This window comes from Suricata suricatta, chromosome 8 (genome assembly GCF_006229205.1).
Source record: "Suricata suricatta isolate VVHF042 chromosome 8, meerkat_22Aug2017_6uvM2_HiC, whole genome shotgun sequence".
NCBI lineage: Eukaryota > Metazoa > Chordata > Mammalia > Carnivora > Herpestidae > Suricata > Suricata suricatta.
In genome coordinates, this window is record NC_043707.1 from 84,863,811 (window position 1) to 84,888,090 (window position 24,280).

General features: G+C 37.3%; 1 long non-coding RNA gene across 4 annotated transcripts in view; it reads right to left on the minus strand.

Moving 5' to 3' along the window:
• Positions 1-12,080: 12,080 nt before the first annotated feature.
• Positions 12,081-24,280, minus strand: part of LOC115298653 — a 31,706-nt gene continuing 19,506 nt past the window's right edge. For 2 of the 4 annotated variants that reach the window (XR_003911820.1, XR_003911816.1), the window contains 3 exons: positions 14,800-14,872; positions 13,766-13,888; positions 12,081-12,328 (listed from right to left, as the gene is read on the minus strand). This is a non-coding gene — a long non-coding RNA (uncharacterized LOC115298653). Of the gene's footprint in view, positions 12,329-13,765; positions 13,889-14,799; positions 14,873-16,554; positions 16,652-24,280 lie in introns of all 4 variants that reach the window. The other 2 variants (XR_003911819.1, XR_003911817.1) reach the window with 2 other exon arrangements.

Sequence of the window (24,280 nt, forward strand, 5' to 3'; positions counted from 1 at the left end):
TAACAATGGGAAGAAACTGGATGTTTTCCATGCTAAGACTGGAATAAAGGCAGTCAAGTTCCCTCTCCCCATTCTTACCAATATCATACTTGAAGACCCAACTAGTACAACCAGACAAGAAAAGAGATTTTTTGTATAAGACTGAGAAGAAAAAAAGAAAATTGCCTTTATTCAGGGATGACATAATTGTCTATGAAGACAATCTCAAAGGATCAGCAACAACAACAACAGCCTCCTAGAACTAATAAGTGGTGGTTACATACAGCAAGGTTACAGGTTAATACACACAATCAATTGCTTTCCTACATACCAGCAACAGAACAATTGGAATTTGAAGTTAAAAACACATTGCACTTAGAATAACACCCCCTAAAGTGATGTACCCCCTAAAGTGATGTACTTAAGGATCAATCTAACAAACCTGTATGCAGAGAACTTTAACACTCTAATAAAAGAAATTAAAGGTCCAATTACTATATTTGAGTTATTCTCCTCCATTAGGGAAGATGAATACAATGCTGGAACTAATCGGTTAAACATCTATCATATGCCAAATATTATGTAAAGCACTACTTCGTTCATTACTTTTACCTTTATAAAAACCCCTCTACCTATATGTGACTATTACTGTTGGATAGTTAAAAAAACTGAAGTTCAGACAATAGGTATGGGAGACAGTAACAACCTTACAATAAAATATTATGCAGCCATTAACCATAATCTTTCAGGAAAACATTTAATAACATGGTTATGTTATAAGGTTAAGTAGAAAGAAATTCAAAGAGCAACTTTCAAATCTCTGAAAAACATATGAGACAAATTTGATAATCATAAAATGTTAAAAATAAACCGGAAGATATTGCTGCATAATTCTGTGAACAATACATCAAAACATTAGTATGGGAATCAACAGGAATGCTCATACACTGCTGGTGAGAATGTAATTGGTAGAGGCGCACTGGGAAACTATTTGAAAATATCTATAATTTTAAGCCTGGCAATCCCATTCCTAGGTACATACCTGACAGGTATATATATTCTGTTCGTCAAAAAACATATATAGGAATGTTTATAGCAATCCTATTTTCAATAACCCAATGCTAGAAATAACTCAATAATGATGAACAAACTAGAACTGCATGCAACATGGATGAAACTTGCAAAGGTATTTTTGAGCTAAAGGAATTAGATGTAAACTAAATAGCTCCATATATGAATTTTAAAAACAGAAAAAACTAAGCACTGGTTTAACTGACTAGAGGGCTTACTGTTTATTAAGGGGCAGAAGACATGCTTCTGGAGGGCTAACTAATGTTCTGGTTCATTACCTTGGTCATAGTTGTATGGGTATATTCACTTTGTGAAAATTCATCATCTTGTACAACTATGATTTTGCATTTTCTGCAGTATTCAATTCTTCAAGTAAAAGTTTACTAAAAATATTTATAGTAGTTACACTACATGATAAGAAATGAATTTTTCATCTTTATAGCTTTCTGTATTTTCCAAATTATTTATGATAAATAAGTATTCCCTTTTTTTAACAACTTTATTAAAGCATAACTTACATAGATAAAATTTAACTTGTTTTAAGAGTACATCTCAGTGAAGTTTGGCAAATGTATATAAAGCTGTATAACTACTTCCATACTCAAGATAGGGAACGTTTTCCATTTCCCCAGAAGTTCCCTGATACCCTTTTGAAATAAATGCCCATCCCAGTCTGATCTCTGATCTGCTTTCTGTTACTGTAGTTTTGCCTTTTCTGAACATATTATATAAATGAGCTCATAGAAAATGAAGTTTATTATGTCTCTCTTTTTTCAACTGGAGTAATGTTTTTAAGAGGGAGCCTCATTATTCTATCAGTGGTACCTCCCTTTCTATGCTGAGTAGGATTCCATTGTATGGATATAGCATGATTTTTTAAAATTTATTCAGCAGCTAATGGCCATTTGGGTCTTTTCTTTTCTCTTCTTTTCTTTTCTTTGGATATTCTGAATAAAGTGGCTAAGAGCATTTGCATACACCTCTCATTCTCTTGGGTAAACAACTAGGAGTAGAATTTCTCAGCTTTATGGTAAGTAAATGTTTAATTTTATAAGAAATTGCCAACTTCCCAAAATGGCTGTGCTATTTCATATTCCCAGCAGCAATGGATGAGAGCTCCAGTTGCCCCACCTCCTCACCAACATTTAGTATTATTGGTCATTTTCATTTTTTGTAGTAGTATCTCATTGTGATTTTCATTTGCATTACCCTGATGACTAGTAACACCATTTGCATGTCTTTCCAGTGCAAATATCTTGCTCAATATTTGGATTGTTTGTCTTTGTATTGCTGAGATGTAATGACTCTACATATTTTGGATACAAGTCCTTTGTCAGATACATGTGACCTGCCTTTTCAGCTTCTTAATGATATCTTTCAATGAGCAAATGTGTTTTCATTGATGAAGTTCATCACTTTTTAAATGATCTGTGCTATTTGTACAATATTCTCCTATAGGAAAAAACACATATGAAAAGAAGCCAACAATAACTGAAAGGTTATTGAGATAGAATCAATCAGTGTAACTGAAAGCAATTCAAATCTAGAGATTTAAACCATCTATTTCTATGGCTGAAATGGGCTGGAGAATAATTATTGTGAATACAAAAAAAGGTTGTACAACCTTGCTCATCATGCATGACTGAAATAGTATTTGGCTTAAGGTATAGGGGAGAAGAAAAAGATCAATTCTATACAAAAGTTACTATTTTAAGATAGTTTAGTCTCAGTTTAGAAAAATGAAGCCAAACATATTTATCTTTGGTAAAAATCCTCCTCAAAATAAAGTCCAAAGCTATAGGGAATCAGCTTTTGATGAATTGAGTATTAACACGACAAAAATTATTATTTTTAAAGAAAAAAGTAGGGGTAACAATAGGAAGTGGAAGTTGGAAAATGGCTTAGCTGAAACATTAAGGCATATTCTGGATAAGACAAGTAGAAGAGGATCTGTTTTTAAATTAAAACACAAATTTAATTCCAGCACAAAATCAAGTTTGGACTATCTGTAAAATAAGCAAAAATACCTAACTACTGTTAGAGGGAGGCAACTTTCAGGAATGGGGCTTTTTAACTATTTTTCTAACTATGTTATATTTTGAATACCATGTATAAGTCAATAAACCAACATTCCACATCCCCCAAACATGTGTGGGCAAAGTAACTATCACTGATTGATTCTATCTCATTGCTATTAGCTCATGTTGTAAAATCCAAGGAATAATAATTTTGAAAACTATAGAACATTAGTAGGCTTTACAAACAAATTAAAAGCAAAAAAGAGGTTGATTGTTTTTCTAGTGTTCCTATTGTGTTAAAAAAAATACTGTATTTAATCACAAGCACAAAACCAATTGCCCAAATTTAAAGATAGATAAGATTTAAAATAAGCCCCCGCATAAACAAACAAGCAAACAAACAAACAAATTCCCCCTTGAAATTGTAACTTCAACAAAAAATTGAGTGTCTCCCCCCTCCTCCTGCTAGGCAACTACATAAGAATAATGTATTCATCTCTAAGAGAAAAATTAATTAATAGGCTTAATGCATGTTGTAATGTTATTTTATAGAAAAAGTAGATGCTAAAAGAAAATGCCTACAAACTCAATATTTGATATTTTCAATATAGTTGTGATTCAGATAGAGAATGCATTTTTAATGTTGCCTTTTCAACATATTGAGTTGTTGTTTTTTGGTTTTTTTAGACAGAAAAGCTTTCCTAAATTAGATTTTCTTTTAATTCTCCAGGATACTAAGAAAACAAGGAAACAGCTTGCCTTCGATAAGAATCTTTCTTTTAAATGTGACAGAGAGAGATCCAATTTTCCTAGCTAACTGGATTAGAGTAATCCTAAATAATTTAGCCTCCATTTACGGTTTGGGCAAGTTCATTACATGTGAACTCCCAGCATCTCTTCTCTTTAAACTCTTTTTGATGAATTAATGCACACTTTTAAGTAGGAAATGTACAAAATCTCCAAAGACTATTGCTCTAAGTATTTTTCCTTATGATTTTATTCACGTCTTTATGTTAAGAAAGAGAAATAAGATTTACTGAGCGCTGGAATATTAGCTCCTCAGGAGTAAGTCAGTGTCTTACTAGACATAAATTCCTCACTAGAATGGAACCTTCCTGAGGGTAAGAATTTTGTGAATTTTGTCTTGTTCATCATTATAGCCCTAGTTTAAGAACAGAACCTGGGATACAGTAGACGTGTTCAATAAAAGTGTGTCTGTCTGCCTGCCACACACCACAGGACTGTCAAGCACTTCCACACATCATTTACTACACTAATAGCCACAAAAGAGTGGAGACATTAGTATTACTCTTTTTCCTGGATGAAAAGAAATAGGTAACTTACCCAAAATTTTTCAACTGTTGAGTAATGGTAACTTATCCTAATCTAGGCCTGATGAACTCCCAAGCATGATGCTGACATCTGAGGTATATAAACCAAATGCAGATTTAGCTAGATCTCAGAGACAGATTTTGTCAATCCTTCTCTCCATGCCCGCCATATTTTTGGCTCCATACTCGTTGATTGCCTCTTCAAATAACAATTTGTCTAATGCCATTTTATAGAAAGAGAATAGAATGCTAATTCAGATTTGCCTCAAGCATAGTTGACTTAATTTTTTATTATTGATAGCTTAATGATCTTTCATAGTCACAACTTAGTATGGTTATGTTAATATTTAAAATTTTTGTCAAATTGGGAAATCTTACATGGTGACTACAAAAAGTGACCATAAATTCTTTGCAGCAATCCTCACCTCAAGGTGATGTCTATCTCCCCACTTCTTTTTTTTAATGTTTATTTTTGAGAGAGAGAGAGACAGAGGGACAGAGTAGGGGGTGGGGTGCAGAGAGAGAGGGAGACACAAAATCCCAAGCAGGCTCTGGGGTCTGAGCTGTCAGCATAGAGCCCAATGTGGAGCTGGAACCCACAAACCACAAGATCATGACCTGGGCCAAAGTTGGATGCTTAACAAACTAAGCCACCCAGGTGCCCCGTCTCCCCACTTCTTGACTCTGGGCTGGCCTTGTTCTTTCCTTGATTAATAGAAATGAATTGTCTGAGTTATGAGCCTAAGCCTCAAGACACCTTGTTTATGCTCTCACTCTGAAAGCAAACAAACCTTTGCCTTGCCTTGCGGAGGGTGCAATACTGTGAGGGGAGAAGAAAAAGCACCAGTCTCCACAGCTGAGATCCCAGGCTTAAGTGCATGCTCAGCAAAAACCATGTGGAGTAAGATAAGCCATGTTAGAAGAGCCCAGGCCAAACTGTCAACAACAGAGCAATTTTTGTTTTAGGCCAATTAAGTTTGGGGAAATTTGATATGTAGTAGTAAATAGCTGACATGCCCTCTCTAAAGTTTCCTTTGTAAATGGTTATTATAACCATCAATCATCAATGGTTATTATAATCATCAAATACTACACATGTGCCCTACAAGTACAGAGTTCTGACAAACTCTTTTTCACACAATTTCCAAAAAGATAAAAAACGTGATTAATTTACATGCTATATCATTAAGTATATTCCTGACTGGTGATTTGATAGAAACCAAATCTTCCAATTACAAAAATTTTCCACAGACTAGCTTCTGGGTCCATGTATTACAAGCCTTGATTTGGTTCCACTACACATATTCATATTGCTTGGCCATATACCCATGAGTCATAACATCAGTCAGGTTGGTAGAATGGACAATAGGAAGATTCCTGAAAGCTATTCCTAGCCTAGAACAAGGAAGTGCTAACTTAAATATATGGGAAGTGATGATATGAATTACATAAATATATTTCACTAAACTAAAACAAAATGCATTCTACATTCAAATTTTTTTAGCTAGATCTCCAACAACGTCTGGGGTCTCTCCAAAACCACCAAAAGTAGGAAGAATTTAATGGAAGAGAAGTCAGAGTAGGAAAAGACAGCTGACTTCATTGATTGCAGTTAAATATCATGCACAAATTTTACAAAAGCATATGGCTGTGTGAACATACTGCGAGGGTCCCTACCAAGGCCTTGGAATGATCTCCATTATGTTAGGGACACTGAAGCTTCAGGTGGATCTACATCCTATCTACCCCATTCTGCCTGGCTTCCTTCTCTCTCTCAGTCTTAGATGTAGCAGCTGATTCTCCTCCCCCCCACCCCAATTCAAGCCCCTTTGGAATCTTACATTTCTAAACTTAGCACATTCCCAATTTATGGTTACATCCATATTGTTTTCTCTTTCTCTTTGCTTCCCCACTCCAAAACCTGAATTTCATGGCAGTGCAAGCCACCAGAAAAGATAATTGCTTGAGTGTGATAATGGTGACTGACAATTTCATCTCCAAACTATTTATCAGCTCACACTCCATGTATCAGGAATCAAGAGAACATGACACTTCTTGTCAGTAAAACAAAAGAACCTTGTGACAGCATTTCAATTGAATTTTTCACCTGGTACTCACCACATTAGCACTCAGTTAAAATAACTCCATTCATTATTCCAAAACAAGAAAAAAGCAAAACACAAAAATGGATGTTCTGGACAAGGTAAATGAAATTACATGTATATATAAAAAAAGCTAATACTTCACCTGATCCCAGATTTTTGCTGCCTTCAAATAACCTGTCTTGGTTTATTATAACTTTTTTTGTTTCTGACAATAAGCCAATCCTAGGTCATTAATTTATACAAGTGATTTATTCTTTTCAGCAGAGAATGACTATCATGCAGAACAGTAAGCAAAACATGTCAATCTCAAAGTTCAATCTAGAATGTCTCTTAGTTACTTCTAAACCTCAGTAAAGATGTCAGTCCAAAACTGTGGGTAAACCCTCAATTGGCCCGATTGCCACTTTCATAAAATCTTAAGCTCAATTTCAGATCATTCGGATAACCTCCCAAAAGTTGTCTAAAACATGGGCCATCCCTGGTCTCCAGGGTCCCTCCTTTTTTATTCCCAAGAACATTTTTTAGGCTTAAGGAGACAATGGAGAGTACTGGTCAAGGTCATAGACTAGACTAGGGAATGTTCTCATTTCAACTCTGCCATAACTGGTGGCAGGACTTAGGCAAATTGGTGAAATCCTCTGAGCTTGTTTTCTAGTTTATAAATTGCAGATAATAGCACTGTGTTTTATATAGAGTAATTGTGTGGATTAAATGAGCTGATATACATAACTTAGCACATTGACTGGCAAGAAAATACAATGCCTTCCCATTATTTTTTCCCATTTGTATTTTTCATTATAATTGTCATTTTGCTCTGAGAAAGAGAATTGAAGAGGGGCTTAATGAGAATGGAAAAGCAGTTCAACTTGTCCTAGGACTGATCCAAGTTTCCTATTTCATCCAGCTGGGCTGGGTCACTCCAAAGCAAGTGCTTTCTATCATTCCTCCCTTGGATACCATTTTATTTCAAAAGACATGGCCTCTGGTTCTGCTGTTCTCCATATATATCTTCTTCCAAATATATGTTCTTCTAAAAGAATAAGTGCAAAGGCAAAAAATAAATTTAGCCCATCAAGCTGTATTGAAAATGCTAAATCAATTTTTTAAGAAAGAAAAAATCCTGAGAAAAACTTTCAAAATACATATCTGAAGATAGTTTTCATTTTAAGAAATGTATTCTGGTAAAACCCTAATGAATCTAAATAATATCCTTCATACACTAGGCAACTTCATCATCATCTTCAAATATTTGTTGAATGCCCACTCAATGCCAAGTACTGTTGGATTCTGGAAATACAAAGAGGTAATTGACCTGCTCCACAAGAGCACATTGTCCAATTGAGGACATAGGGCTAGACATGAAAAGATACCCCAAAGTCTATAAAATATGAAATGCACAAGCATACAAAAAGTGCCTCGGCAGATGAGAAAGTAAAGCAATCCCAAAACCACCAGTATAATTTTTACACAGCAAGTATAAAACCTGAGGACCCAAAGTCTCAGACTTTTGAAGTATCCATAGTGACCACTTCCAAGACTGACATCAGCCCAATGATCTTGGTGGCCTCTCAGAGGAGCTGAAGGTTTCATTCATTCCTGCTGTCCCCCTGGCCTTCCTCATCCCAGTGCTGATCTGGATGGTCAGACTCTGGTCTCTGAACTGGATCACAATGGAGCTTTCACAGAGGTAAAATTTACCCACTTGTGTGATCTTACCCTTCTCCTTCTTCTTCTAAGATGTGTTAATGGTAGTAAGGGAAAGAAAAGGTTAGCTAACTCTCCCTCTACGTGTGCCTCTTTGGACTTTCTCACTTGCAGGAGTGTGGTGAAATAAGGCTAAGCTCCCCAGGAGAAAGCTTGGTCCATCTCTCTTCTCTTCCTTCTTATTTTCTCTCTTTATATGTTCTCCTTCTCTTCCACAAGGCAGCTTATAGACAGTCCAGGGGTGTCCAGGGAGGGCACATTTAAGGCATTGGGACTGACTATCTATCTCCAGCTGTCTTATGACCTTGCTCCTTGGCTCTGGTAAGTGGAATTTTCACCACACAAGAATGGTAAGATCCAAATGTGGATTGGATATTGGGCTAGAAATGGTCAGAACAAGTCTTCTGGTCTTCTTTGCTTCCAGAAGCATTTAAAGCCATCCCAGTACACATAGATTGGAAATTTTCTGTGGAGTCCTAGTTAGTTCCCCCTTGTCCTGCTTTGGAGTTTGGGAGTGAAGTCTCAGCAGCCATTAGAGTGTGCAGTCACTATACTATATTGGCCAGTATTCCCTGCACATACACTTTCTTTGAGGATTTCTCAGGAAAGGATGGCCAAGGCAGGAAAGAATTTGAACCTTTATGAATACTCTGGCCAAATGACATCCAAATATTATATTGATATCAATTCTTAACAGCACCCATTCCTTTATTTTGAATAGCTCTGCCTAGATGATCTAAGAACAAAATAGGAATACTATATTCTAGCATAAAAGTGTCCTTTCTTTGACTTTTCATAACATGAGCAAATAGTTGAGGATTGATTCCCAGTTGAATTTCCAGTCTCTCTAACAGAAGGAGCACAGGAACCAACAGACAGACACACTTTTATTTTCAATGATTACATATTAGCCGAACAGTGATTTCTTCACCTTCAATTTTAGCAGCAAAAATAGCCAGATTCCCCTGAAAGACCAATGTCACTTTAGTATACAAGATAAAAAAGAAAAGTATCCAGTCATTCATTCTAATCAGAACAAAAGAAAGAAAAGTGAGAAGCAGGGGTAAGTTGGTAGTTGTAATCCAGTCCAGCTCTGTCTTAGCTAGCCCTGGGGGTGATTTCTGAACCTAATTTTGGCTGTCTTCACAGCCGTCTTTAGAATGTGAGGAATTTAACATCTCCTGTGCTCAGTTTTTGGCCTACACTGGAAATCTGAGACAATGGGAAAGGTCTCATTTACAACCTATTAAATTTGTACACTTGCTCCAAATTCTGTAAAATGTCAGCAAAACTAGCAATATCTAAGATAAACTCTGGAAATGCCAAAATAATCAATGAAGTATCATAATCATTAAAGTTTTCTTCACAGGTGTAAAATTATCAAACCTCTTTGTCACAGCAGATCTGACTTTATTCTCAAAGGCCTTTGACTATTAGAAATATACATAAAGAATATATTTATAGCCGTGCATCACACTCAGAGGATGTGCCAAATAGATAATATGCCTCCCCAGGAAAAATGATAAGTCAGTTATTGACTTTCCCTTTAAACCCTCTGGACTGGCTATTTGTCATTTGGCTGTCAGCATTCTGGAATCTCCTCTGTATGGCAGGATGGCTGGGAGCCTGTACACCGCATCTCACAGACTTCCTTGCCAGCTGCTTTCTAGTGGGTTCTGCCAATGGGAGACACCTTTGGGGGCTTGATTTTCTTTTTTGTTTTGTTTCTGTTGGTGCATGGAAGCATCAAGAAGAGGGGCAGGCCAAGGGCAGGCTGTGGAGTCCCACTCAGCGCGAGGGTTCAGGAGAGGCAGAGATGGCGCTGTGTCCGCCTCAGCAGTGCGGTGTTCACGAGCTATGGGTCCAGTAGCAGCAGCTACCACAGCCTCTGAAGCAGGAGACTCTGGGTCCCTGGGTTCCCGCAGCATCTGTGCAGTGTGGGCTCCTAGCTGCCTGCAGAGGGTGAAGACTGATGACGTAACAGCTGAGCAGCAGTAGCACCACAACTGGCTCCTCAGCACAGGAATCCGGGGCTCTGGGCGGCCCCATTTCCTCTGCTCCTCCTCCAGCCAGGTGGGTGGTAGGTAGATAAGGATACCTTTCCCTCTTCGCTCCTTCTGTATTTCCAACAATTCATAACCAGTTCTTTTTTTTTAATGTTTATTCATTTTTGAGACAGAGAAGGTGAACAGGGGAGGGGTGCAGAGAGAGGGGGACAGAGGATCCAAAGCAGGCTCAACACACTGACAGCAAGGAGCCCAAGTCCGAGCCTGATATAGAGCTGGAACTCCCACACCATGAGATCATGACTGACCCAAGGTCGATGTTCAACTGACTGAGCCACCAGGCACCCCCATAAATCAATTCTTTATGTTTTCTTAGTTTTCCTGAATGAACACTTAATAATACACCTCTGTCTCCCTTTATACCAAAGGAAAAAAAAAAGAAAGCAGAAAAAACAATGAATCCCGATTGGCACAGGAGGATAGTGGACTCCAAAAAAGAGAGAGAGAGAGAGAGAGAAGGAGAGAGGGGGGGAGAGAGAGAGAGAGAGAGAGAGAGAGAGAGAGAGAGAAAGAGAGAGAGAGAGAGAAGAAAAGAGAGAGGGAGATGGAGAGGAAGGAAGCAAGGAAGGAAGGAAGGACAAAAAGAAGGAAGGATGGGAGGGAGAAAGAAACCTAGAAATTATATGTTAATAAAAAAATTTTAATGTTTATTTTTGAGGTGGGGAGAGAGAGAGAGTGAGAGTGAGAGAGCGAGAGAGCGAGAGAGAGAGAGAACAAGTGGAGGAGGGGCATAGAGAGAGGGAGACACAGAATCTGAAGCAGGCTTCAGGCTCCAAGCTCTGCTCTGTCAGCACTGAGCCCAATGCAGGGCTCGAACCCACAAACTGTGAGATCATGACCTGAGCCAAAGTCGGACGCTTAACCAACTGAGCCACCCAGGCGCCCCTAGAAATTATATGTTCAAAGGTGTGAGCTTTATTAAAAGCTGTTGTACAGTTCTGCAAAAAAAAAAAAAAAAGTTTATGGCTAAAATAGTCATAGGGACCTAGATAACAAGCCAAATGACATAACTAAAATTTATGAAAAGAGGAACAATGTCATCATAGTATAATACAGATTTAAACTATAAGTACTGATGTATCAGAAAGCATGTTATAACTACAGTGGGAGAATAGGAGGAAAAACAGGTGTATGCTTTGACATTAGGGCTGAGGAGTCAGTATAAAAGAGATAATCCTAAATTTTCATAGAAGGAAGCTAATAGATAAACTAAAATTAAAAACAAAAATACGGAATTACCAATAAAGTACAGTATTAGAGATTGGGATGTACATACCAGAATAGACACCTAAAAAAGATTGCAAACAAATGTTTGCTTAAGAAGAATGAGAAGGGGACAGGGGTTTGCTTCTAGTTGTTTGCTTGTTTGTTTTTAGGCTTGTAATACTATTTGGATTTCAAATTGAAACTTTGAGAATATAATTATTTTTTAAAAATTAAATAAAAGATAAAAAGTTTGAGTAATGTCATTTACATGCGGGACTCTAAAAAATGATAAATTAGAACATATGAGAATCAAGCTATAGTTTCTTTAATGAAATTAAACATTAACTATTCAATATATTCCCTGCCATCTTTATGCACTACTAATGTGTTTTGCGATTTTCACCACATGAAAAAATGTTTCATTCAATATCAGGAAACACTTCCGTAAATTTTGAATGGACTAGACATCAAATTGTTTTGGTGACTAAAGTATTCTGTTAGGTCTTGTTCTGATAATTATTTCTACATAATGAATCATCCCAAAGTGTAGTAGCCTAAAGCAATGGCCATAATTTTATTATTATCTCTCTTGGTTTTGGGGTTCTTGCTTGAAGTCTTTCATGCAGTCACATTCAGATGACCAGGCTGTCTGAGCTTAGAGTAATCTGAAAGGCTCTCTCACACACAGACATGTGGCTGTTGATGTTGGTGTTGTCTAGGACCGCCGGCCAAAATACCTACTCACAGCATTTCTGTGTCATCAGGCTTCCTCACAGCATGAAACTGGGTTTAAAGAGTGAACATCCCAAGGCGACAGACAGAAACTTTATCATCTTCTATGACCTAGCCTCAGAAATCACAGAGCGTTACTTCCTCAATAGTCACAACCTCTTTCAAAATCCAAAGGAAAGGAAAATAGACCCCCACTTCTCAACAACAGGAGTGTCAGTGTCACATTGTAAGAAGATCTGTGGGAAAGGGGATTTGTTTTTTTGCAGCTATTTTAAGTCTCTTTGTTCCAATATAGAAAATTCTACATTCGCACAATGTTGAATAACCAGTAACTACCTTCAAAAGAAGACACACTTACAGAATCAGATTTTTAACTGGGACGTGTGTGCATTGGGGGTTCTGATTAATTTCAGAAAATAAGTTTCAGATACCAAGTGTCACATGTACTCTTTCCAAAATAGTGAGACTACTCATGCCAGTTGTTCCTCTTAAAAAAGAGAGGCATTGCCTATCATTTATTTTGTCATCTTACTATGGTACATTGACTCTGAGTGTAAAAGTCTCCAGGGTTCCAAATAATAGGACAATTCAAAATATTGGTGTCGGTATTGAGAAAGTAAATGACTAATAACTGAGTCATAAAATCTGGAATCGGTTTCAATTCTTTGCCTTTAACAAAACTGAAAGAAGACCTAATTAAGATGACAGCTGGTAGATCATTAAAAATAATTTTTGATGATAAATAACTATGTGATTTTGGCATATAACTTGGAAGGAGTTCAAATATTTGAATGGCATTGCTAAAACAAAACTCTTTCCATTCTCATCTATTTATTTATGGGAATATGTTTTCTCAGATCTTACATCCATAAAAACAGAAATAGAATAGATTGATCCTGAGCTTTGTAGCTTTGTCTTATTCCAGCAATAAGTAATATGCATCCACAGATACATACAACACACAGATACTGAACAAAAAATAGCCCAACCATTTGAATAATTGATATATTTTTAATGAATTTCATCTTTATGTTTCTCTATATATACAATTATTTATGTTGTTTAGGTTAATTTTGTTTTTATTTGCATAATGAATAACTGTTAACACTTGAAGTCTTATGGTCACAAATTTTTAATTACTTTTCAATCAATATATCTGCTTTTATGGCAGGAAAAAGTGATCACTAAAAGACTTTCAGGCAGAGAAAAATGTATTAAAGTAGGATAAAATTTTATTGGAAAAGTGGTATAGAAATAGTTCAGAGAGGAAAAAATAAATGAAGAATTTCTGACTGCTAAAATGAGTTTGTTCATGTATTTTTATGTGCATTATGACAGGAATCAAATGGATACATTTCAAAGACTAATGAAATTTTTATGTCAACATTCACAATTTTCTGTAAACTATATATTTTACAACTACTTAGTCTTATGATAAGAAATTTTAGAAGAAAAATTCATGAGAAAGATATAAGTTTCAAAATTGACTTGAGACCATTAATTGGAATCTTAAAATACCCTCCAAAATAATATGAAATCTGAGCTTAACTTACCAGCAAGTATTTTACATCAAGTAATTTTTGTTGTTAGCTGAAAGGAACCTCTGAGCATTTTCATATTCTGTTCAACTATACCATTTTTTTATTGTACATTATGTATGAAACTATGAGGCAAGTCTGTAGCAAAACAAAAAAAGAAAATCTTATTTTATTAAATTGTATGGTTGAACTTTATTATTACATCAAAGACTAATTAATTAGAGCTGAGATTTCTGGTTTTACTGAGAAATTATTTTTACATACATGAAGGAACATACCTAGAATTAAAAATCTACATTGTTCCATTTTTGAGGGGTATGGAGCATATAGAAATACAGAAATAAATGCTTGTCCATTTCTTTTGAAGATGATTGGTGATATGTAATGAATATAGGATGTGGAAATCGAGATATGTGCTCCTTGCTCTTTTTCCAGTGCTTCAGTGCCCACCAATAGCAAGTCTGAGATAATCTTAATGGTATCATATATCCCAAGGCTCATTATGGTGCCTGGCACAATGTAGATATTCAATATCTGTTTGTTGAATTATTGAGTGAATGAAAGAACTGGGATTCATTCATTTAATGAGTTGGTCAGTAAGCCTTTTCCACTTTCAGAAATTTTTTGTTGAAGTGCAAATTTACTTTTGAGCTATATCATTTGAACAGTGGTTCCCAAAAGTCAGCCTATAATCTGACTGCATCAGTGTCACCCAGAAGATGTGTTATAAATTCAACTTCCTGTACCCTCACCCATATTACTAAATTACATGCTTGAGGCTGGTGAGGTTGGGGTTCTTCATTTTTAATAGGCTCCCCAGTTGATTGTCATATACATAATTGACAGGACGTGGGAGAATCAGTTTTGGAGACAAAAAAAAAAAAACAGGGTAGAATCAGTCAGAGATTAAGAAGGCAGGAAACACAGGCAGAGTCTCTGGGGAGGAAAATGGTCTGGTCAGGGCACCAATGCTAGAAATGAAACAACAACAAACATTTGTCACCATGTTCAAGATTGAAATTTGAGGGAGAGAATGACTGCAGGTCTACCTTGGGTCATGTTGGTATCCCAGATAGGGTAGAGTCAGTCAGGGCCATGATTAGTAGTTCCACTAGGCTGCATCTAATAGAGAAGAGAGTTTTTCATAAACATAAATCAAAATGCTGCTAGAAATCAGGAAAGTTGTTTAGGCAACCAAAAAATTTTTACAAATACAAAGTTATACACAATAGACTGGGGTAGTTCATAAAGCAACATGTACCACGCCAACAGACAACCAAACACAGGATTATCACTTAACCTGAACATTATAGAAATAATTCCTACTATAAGAGCAATTGGATAACCTTGAAATTTTTCTCCCATTCTGAGTTTGTGGCTCTATATTACTAACTGAATTCCAAAATCATCCAACTCAGCTATTAAAGATCAAACACTATTTAGAATATACTAGAAAAATGAAATAATTGACTACCTTTGTAACTTTTTGATGTTACATATTTTAAATTGTGCTTAATGACAGAATACTATGTAAAGTCAATTGTATGGGAGAATAATCAATAATCACCTGCTTAGTTCCTGGCCCTTTCAGGCCAGCCTGACCCCTTCCACTCATGTGTCCACTGTCCTATAAAGAAAAACCTCAATCATCTTATCCCCTAGCTACAGAAATAAGTAGGTTGTCAAGGAACCTCCTGTTCATTACCAATGGCTTTTGCTTTTTTTCTATCTTATTTTTTTTTGATTTATTGGCCCAATTTTTGGCTGTGCAAATTTTATGTTCTTTCTTTCCCTTGACCTCTATAAGATTTAAAGTTCATATCTGCCAATTTCTTTGGCTCACAGAATCCTCATAGTCTTCAGTAAGAACTGCCTACTTCTCATCATTCTGGAACCTAATTAATAACTCCCATTGTCCAACTTTGCTCATGGTGGCTGGATCATTCTCCAATGACCATAGAAGCAGGGAAGTTTAATTATGTTCATAAATCTGTTAAACAGCTGAATATAAAGACAGTCACTGGTTGGCCAGGAAGTAAACATTGACAAAATATCAAAATAATTAAATAAATGCACACCCACATCATTTTTCAGGAATTTAAATGTATATGTGTTCAGCTTTTCTGACTCATGTCATTATTCTCTCAGTGATAGAATGGACATGGTACACTGCTCTGTGAAGAATACCTCATTACCTTTCACAGTTCTCTGAATTTCATAGTGTTGCCTAAAAATATCTTTTCACTAGAAGAGCCTAGAAGAACAGCACTCAAGAGAGTTGTGTTTTCCATTACATTGATCTTAGTCAGTAGACTCCAATGCATGATTGAGTTGCATGTTGCTAATAAATTAACAAACATTACATCTGTTCTCACCTGCATTTTAGTCTTTCCTCTGGGTGCTGACTGATATTTAATGTTAATACAAGAGTTGTTTTTTTCTCTCTTTGGTTTGTTTTGGATTAATTTCTTTAAGACATTTACCAATAACCAATCCCTTCAAAAATTCACACATTCTGATGATCTATATAACATAACCAGGAAAATAAATTTATTTCTATCAAGAAAAATATTATATATGCAGTGACTCAGTTCTTAAACTTTGAAAATCAACTTTTTGACAATATAATCAGGCTATCATTGACTGCTTTGATTAGTGCCCCAAAGAAGTCAAATGTAAGATAGGCCTGTGATAACAGTTCACTGGCTATTCATCTAAACTCTATTCACACAGTAGGGAGATATTGATTAAAGCGAATGAAAAAAGATAAGTTCTTATGCCTTAAACTTAACTCCTGAATGTACATTGGTTCTGATGCAGGCTGGCTGAATCCAAAGACCCGGAGGGTATTTCACTGGACCAGCAAAGAGGGTTCTTGGCTTCAGAGAAATCAAACTTGAGCTGAGAGGAAATGAAAGCAGAGTTTACTGAAGACATAGAGAGAGTGCAGATACAGATGGGGCATCGGGAGACTTGGAGAAGAAAAGAGGAGTGAGTCTGGTCTTTGCCTAGGATCTGGAGTTTTTAATTAAGGATGGTGGTCTGGTGTATGTGTCCTCTCAGGCATCCAAGAAGTAGTCAGAGCAAGGACAAGGGCTCGGGTGTCCTCCATAAGTCATTTATGCCTTGGAGCCAGGGGTCTCTGCATCAAGGTGTCTGGAGTCAGTGGCCTTAAAAAACACATATAACTACGTGACAACCTGCCTCATCATTTGTCAGATGTTTCTATTGTGCTGGAAGACTCCAAAGAAATCATTAACTCCCTGACCTTTACAAAAAGGACACACATTAAAGCATGTGTAAGGTGGAGGTGCGGGTCCCAGCAACAACAGAGGCAACAAAAAAGCTGTCTTCAGAGTGTCCCTTCAGTTCCCACATCTCAGTTCCTAGCACTAAATTAACCCGAAAATTTTGAGAATTGCTGATGTTTTAATGCAAAAGCATACATATGCAATATACAGATAATCCTCACCTGGCAAGAACATACCTCCTGACTAACAGTTGAAGGATAACAGGAAAATCGATAGCTAGACACAAAAGGTAATCAGGGCAGAGGCACTGCAAAAGGTCACTGTGTGGGTCAGGGTTCTCCAGAGAAGGTAAATCAAGAGGAGAATGAGATGTGTTACAAGGAATAGGCTCTCGCAATAATGGAGATTAAGAAGTCCCTCCATTTGCAGTTTACAAACTGGAGACCCAAGAAAGCCAGTGATATGAATTCCGACACGAGTCTAAAGGCCTGCTGAGAACCAGGAGTACTGATGGCGAAAGTCTCGGTCCAAGGGCAGGAGAGGACTGATGTCTCAGCTCTCACAGAGAGTGAATTTGCCCTTCTTCCATCATTTTGTTCTTTTCAGGTCCTCAGCAGATTGGATGATGCCCACCCACACTAGGGATGGCAATCTACTTTACTCAGTCCTCCAATTCAAATGTTAATCTCTTCCAGGCACACCCAGAAACAATGTTTAACTGGATATCTGGACATTCTATGGCCCAGTCAAACTGACATACAAAATTAACCATCACAGGCACTGATCTGAGGTTGTGACTATGACACTATGTATGACCTGAGCCTACTTTTCTTCATCTGAAAAATGAAAAGAACACCTCACTCCCAAGATGTGGGGTAAAGGGAAATAAAATATATGTAAATGCTCCTTGAAAACTGTAAAGTGGTCTAGAACTATAAAGTACTATTATTTCTGTTTCCTGTTAGTGCCACACTATTAGCTATTGAGATAAAGTAACAGGTTTGGAAAGTACACATTTAAGACAAATCCTTTGTCAAGTGGTTTCATTGGAGGAAACAGTATAAATAAGCTTAACAAGTCATCTTAAGCTTTTGGATACAATGGTAGGTAAAATATTAACAAAGATATAAAATAAACACCTCTGCTAAAGGAGCTGTGCTCAAACAGACATACAGCCTATGAGATCCGTTCAGTAGCAAAGCCAACACTGCAAGCAATGCCTGAACTTTTATGCAAGCAAACTGTCTCATATTTTTAAATAATTAGGGGCACCTGGGTGGCTCAGTTAGTTGAGCGTCCCGCTCTTGATTTTGGTGGCTCAGGTCATGATTTTGAGGTTTATAAGATCAAGTCCTGCATCTGGCTCTGAACTACCAGCCTGGAGACTGAGTTTCTCTCCTCCAGATCTCTCAGCCCCTCCCCCACTCACACACATACACACACTCTCTCTCTCAAAATAAATAAATAAACTTAAAAAATTTTTAAATAATCAATTGGAGTTACTCGCTCAAAACCAGTACATGTGAATGTTGTGGAATGCTGGTCCTGGAGGACTTACATATTTGCCATATTTCTGTTAATACCCAGTTAAACAGAGAATTGTATTGCAAAAATAGAAGAAGCAATTGCTTATGTCAGTGATAAAAAAAATGTCTAGAGAGAAAGAAAGAATTAGTGATGGAAGCGAGCACACAGAATAGCTCCTGCTTTAGAAGCTGTGTGGACTTAGGCGTCCCAGAAGTCCCAGACCTGTCACTTTCCTAGCTACTATCACTCCTTACACCAAAGCTGTCAGGTTTGAATAATAGAAAACCTTCTGTTTTCTGTTGCTTCCTCTGGATACTGAATTCACAGAGAAGGAGGCAATTTATCCCACCACAGTCCTGGTTCTTTCTTGCCTGCCAAAGCCAACTTTTCCAGAGAGGGATCTTCCAATGATAAGAAATGAAAGTTGGAAAAAAAGTTCAATACAACTTTAAGCTAAGAGTCTGGTAAAATGCTCAATAAGGTAAATGATATATTTTGAGTAAAAATAATTTCCCCTAAACCATAATTGACTCCCACACCTTCTTAAGTTGGTTTAGGTTCTACCAATGTTTTGTCAGTCACTTAAGCTCAAGCACGTGCTCCTCTTCAGTCACCCTTACTGCCTTTGCCTGCACTGTTTATTAATTGCCAAATCTTATTGTTTATAGGCACACACTACCGTAGTATCTCTTGGGTCTTCCATTTTAGCTCCTCTGTTAATACTCCAGTTTATTTTCACGTTGTTTTTACAAAATCACTAAAATAGCATTCCAACTGGCCTTACTCTTCATGTGTTTCTCTTGCTTTCTAATCTATGCAATACTACCAGCATAGCTCTCCTGTTCACACCACTCTCCACCTGAAAAATCCTTCAGCATCTCACCCTTGCATAAAAAATTAAGTTTAGATGTCCTAGGCTAAGGACTAAAAGTCTAAAAATAACCAAGTGCTGGAGAGGTTATGAAGCAACAAGAACTCTTATATTCTGCTGGTGGAAATGTATGGATAGAACCATTTTGGAAAGTTGATTCTCAGAATCTGCTAAGCTAAACACATGGATAGCCTATAACCCCCAAATTCCACATAAACAGTCATTTTGAAAAATAAATAGTGGTATATTCATACACTGGAGTGCTTATAAAGCAATGAAAATTAATGAACTACAGATGCATTCAACAGCATGTACAAATCTCATCAACTATATTGAATGAAAGAGGCTGGACACAAAATAATTTATGCTATCTAATGACATTTATACAGAATGCAAAAACAAGCAGCACTAATCCATGGTGTTAGAAGTCAGTGTAGTTTCCTTTAGGGAAAAAGAAAGGTGTCGTGTTATATCTTTCCCAACTTTCCTCCAATCCTCATGTCTCCACTCAATCCCCTACCCTCATGCTTTGTGTCTTTTTTCCTCTGTTCCCATCTTTTTTCAGAAGTCAAAACTGGCACAGAGGAATTTATTATAAGAAACTGGCTCATGTGATTATAGATGCTAACAAGTCCCAAGCTCTGCAGTTGGCAAGCTGGAGGCCCAGGGGAGCTGATGGTACAGTCCCAGCCCCAAAGCTGGCAAGCTCAAGACCCTATGAGAAAAAGAAAATTCATAACGAATGTACAAATTGATACCAGAAGTAGGGTGTTCTAAGTGACAAATCCTACAACATAAAAGTGACTGACTCTAGGTAGGTAGATAGGGGGAAACTGAGAATCCCCTGAGGATACAGTAATCGGATTAAGGATGTACATGTAACCCAGCCCAAGCTACTGACGTGTGAGGAGATAGAGCTGTAGCTTACGGGGAAAAGCTTTGTGTCTTCAAATAGATTTGATAGTATAAAAATATAATATGTGGATCCACAAAAAGAAAGCCGGGCTGAGATGGAGACAGCACAAAGGAAGCAGAGCCAAGAGACTGCTCCTGATAATAAATTTTGAACCCTGAGAAAAATTATATCAGTCTGGTCCAATGAGGAGATAGAAACTACATAGAAAACATAAACAATGGGAAACTTAATATAAAGGAGTATTAAACTGTGAAAAAAGAGGCACTATAAAATGTAAGGAAATTTTATATGGTACCCTAGGGCTGAGGAAGAATACCCCAAGAAAGACAAACTTAGACAACCCTGGTATTCAAACTTCCTTGGAGAAGGTGGAGGTTATCTCTAGCACTGGAGAGCCCAGAAATTTAATTGGTTTCCCAGATATAGGCTGTACTGTAGTTGTTGGGCAATCAGGAAGCAACCCATGGACTGCAGGTTGGGAGCAGACAATCAGCAACCTGTACTGGGTAGAAACCTTCTAGATGGCAAGCAAAGCATGCAAGGCTTTTAGAGGGAGTGGAAGTGGGCTTGGTAGGGATTCTCTGGGGCACAGGCAGCTAGCACAGAGACCTGCAAAGGAAAATGGGGCCTGGTGCAGACAGGAAGGCTTTGGAGTGCTAATCAATGTAAGTGTACCAGTGGTCACTTCCAGCCTGCAAAATTGCCCAAGGACCACGTTCCAAGGCACACGCCACCAGATGTCCTTATACCTGCACTGCTGGCACACCAACCAGCAGCCAGACAAGGCAGAAGAGCTCCTTCCTCCTCCAAGGTCCATCGGCACCCTCTACTAAGAATGCTTTAACATAAAAGTATCACTTTAAAGGAGAAACACTAAATAGGCTTGTTTGTTACCATAGAACATATACTGAAGGGTGAATCTGAAGCCCAGAGGCAATAAGCTGATATATGGTACTGGTCCTGAGAATCAATAAATTCCTTTTGGTTTTAGAGATTTTCTAAACCTAGCTGGATTTTCTCAATGTTGTAACTGAAAGATCATTAACTGATATAGGACCCAGCCCTTATACCATCTTTAGCTAAACATTTTTTAAATGTTTTAAAACATTTTTTAATGTTTATTTTTATTTTTGAAAGAGAGAGAAAGAGAGAGAGAGAGCAAGCACACAAGCCAAGGAATGGCAGAGAGAGAGAGAGAGAAGGAGACAGAGAATCCAAAGCAGGGTCCAGGCTCTGAGCTCTCAGCACAGAGCCTGACACGGAGCGTGAACTCACGAACTATGAAATCATGACCTGAGCTGAAGTCAGATGCTTAACCAAGTGAGCACCCAGGTCCCCCCCACCTTTTTAGTTAGAATCGTACTTCTTACATCAAAGAGTCAATGTTTCAATTCAAGTCCAAAGTCAGGGAAAGACTGATGTCCCATCTCAGTAGTCAGGGAGGAGGTGTTCCCACTTATTCATGGAGGGTCATCCCCTTTTCTTCATTTGGGCCTTCAACTGCGGAAATAAGACTTAACCATGTTAGGGAGAGTCTACTGATTGAAATGTCAATCTCCTCCAAAAACATCCTCACAGATACACCCAGAATAATGTTTGACCAAATATCTAGGCACCTCATGGCCCATTCAGATAGAGACATAAAATGAACCATCACAATCACTTTGTCAGCTTTTAGCCCTTATATCTGACCAACAGTACTCTATTGATCCTTTAGAGAATTTACATGTCTTAATTCTCAAATATATGGTTTGTATGGGATTGAACACCTTCCCCTAAAACTCTACAAGTGGATCTTAAACCTATCCAGATACTCTGTTTAACCACTGTGCTTAGTACAGAGATGGACAAGTAGCACAAACTTAAGGGAATAATAGTAATAGCTAGCATAACAAATACGACTGCACTTAACCATCACAGTAACTTATTGGAACTACGCTCCTGGAGAAGATTTGACTTTCAAGTGGAATTAGTAAAGATGTGGTGAATGGAATTGCCTTATCCATTATACACACAAGGAAAGTAAGCCTGATAACAGAAGCAACCTAGCGGTGTCTCTTGAAGACATGAGCTCTACATTAAGCTGCATGTGAAGTCAAGGCTCACCTGTGGACCTTTCAGTTAGGAGTTAGAGATTTCTTATTTTGATTTAAGCTGGTTTGAGTTGGGTTTATGTCACTTGCAACAGCTAAAATTGGGGGCTATCAAACCTGCCTGGTCATTCTAGAATTCTCCATTGGCAGGGTGCCTGGATGGGTCAGACAGTTAAGCACTTGACTGGTTCAGGTCAAGATCTCATGTTCGTGAGTTTGAGCCCCATATCAGGCTCGCTGCTGTCAGCTCAGAACCCACTTCAGATCCTCTCTCTGCCCCTTCCCCCCAAAAAATAAATAAAAGCATTTTTAAAAAAGAGAATTCTCCATTGGCGACAAAACATGGCTTAACAAGGAAGGGTTTATTTTCAGTAAGAAAAATAGAAATATAATCAAGAAACCATAATAGTCACAGACTAGGTAAAAAGACAGTGCTTTCGGGGCTTTTTTTTTTCTTTTTAAAGAAACAGAATTGTCAGGGAGTGGAATTAAGAAAGTAAAAATTTTACTCAACACTCTTGAGGATTAAAGCAATTACTTTATGGAGTAGATTCACAAGGAATTTATAAAAGTCCCCAATTAGATGATACTGCCCCTTTGAAAAGTCTAATTTCTGAAATTTAGGCTAATCTAAACTCCTCACTAGTCTTGTCTATACAATGGTAAAGCTGTTCATTTTTATTTGCTTATAGGTGTTTCCTAGTCCTAGGGCTTTATAACCACAAAGTTTATTATTAAAAAGTTTTAGTTCACTTCCAATACTTTCTGTGTTATTTGGAAAAACTATCTAGGGGAAAATTCATGTAAGAAGAGTAAATCCAATTTAACGGAAAACATGAAAAATTGTTGATGAAGTGCTTTATGTGTGCGTGTGTTTGGCCCAAAGGAAGCATCGGACTGGCTCTGGGAGTGGAAGGCAGAGTGAAAAGATACAGTATCTCCTCCTTTGCCTGCTTGTGTTGGATAAATGGATCATTTTATTGTCAGGCTGGTTGAGACTGAATGTCAACATTATATAGGAAGGTCCCAAAGGTATGCAGTACATGGGATGCTATTCTAGCTTCTTTTGCTGGATGCCATTAAATGAGCTCACATTCCGTAAGATAAAAGTCAGATGAATTGAAGGCCAATAAGTACCTAGTTTATAGCAGTAGTGTAAGTTCTGCATGTTTCCATGGAAAGACCGCATCTTTTATTTTTAATATAACACAATTTATTTTTTTAACACATGCAATTATTTTCCATCATTTACAATACAGTAGTTACAATGACACTCCAAACAGAAAAGCAAAGTAAAAAATCAAAACCCCAACTTCTATTTCATGTAATTAGACTTATACAGAAATTAGAAGGTTAAGTAACAACTAGTTAATCACCTAATTTCACAGCTATCTGAAGTGGCGATTGTTATATAGAAGCTTATCTATGATACATTCAAGATAAGTGATACAATTTATTACTTGCCCATAAGCTAAAACTCAGCCTGCTTAATACCTTTCCTTAAAGTCCACCTCTATACTACAAAATGCTTGAGGTCCATGCAAAAAAGTAGCTACCTTTTATATAGGAAATGGATGATTAAGTCTTTGGTGCTGTAAAAGCAACTTCACTTAAACATAACCACCCCCACCACCAAAAAAAGAAGAGAAAAAAAAAAAGTAAAGAAATAATAAGGGAAAAAACCCAAGACACACTTCCTAGGGGAAAAAAAACACCAGCATATAATTTCTGTCCCTGATGGAATGTATTAAATAAGCAAACACCACCAACAAGCAAAACAAGTACTACAATGTAAAAATATTAAGAAAAGAAAACCCTCTCACATGCATAAATGAAAGATTGCACACAAAGAACTCACATCTTTTCAAGCTT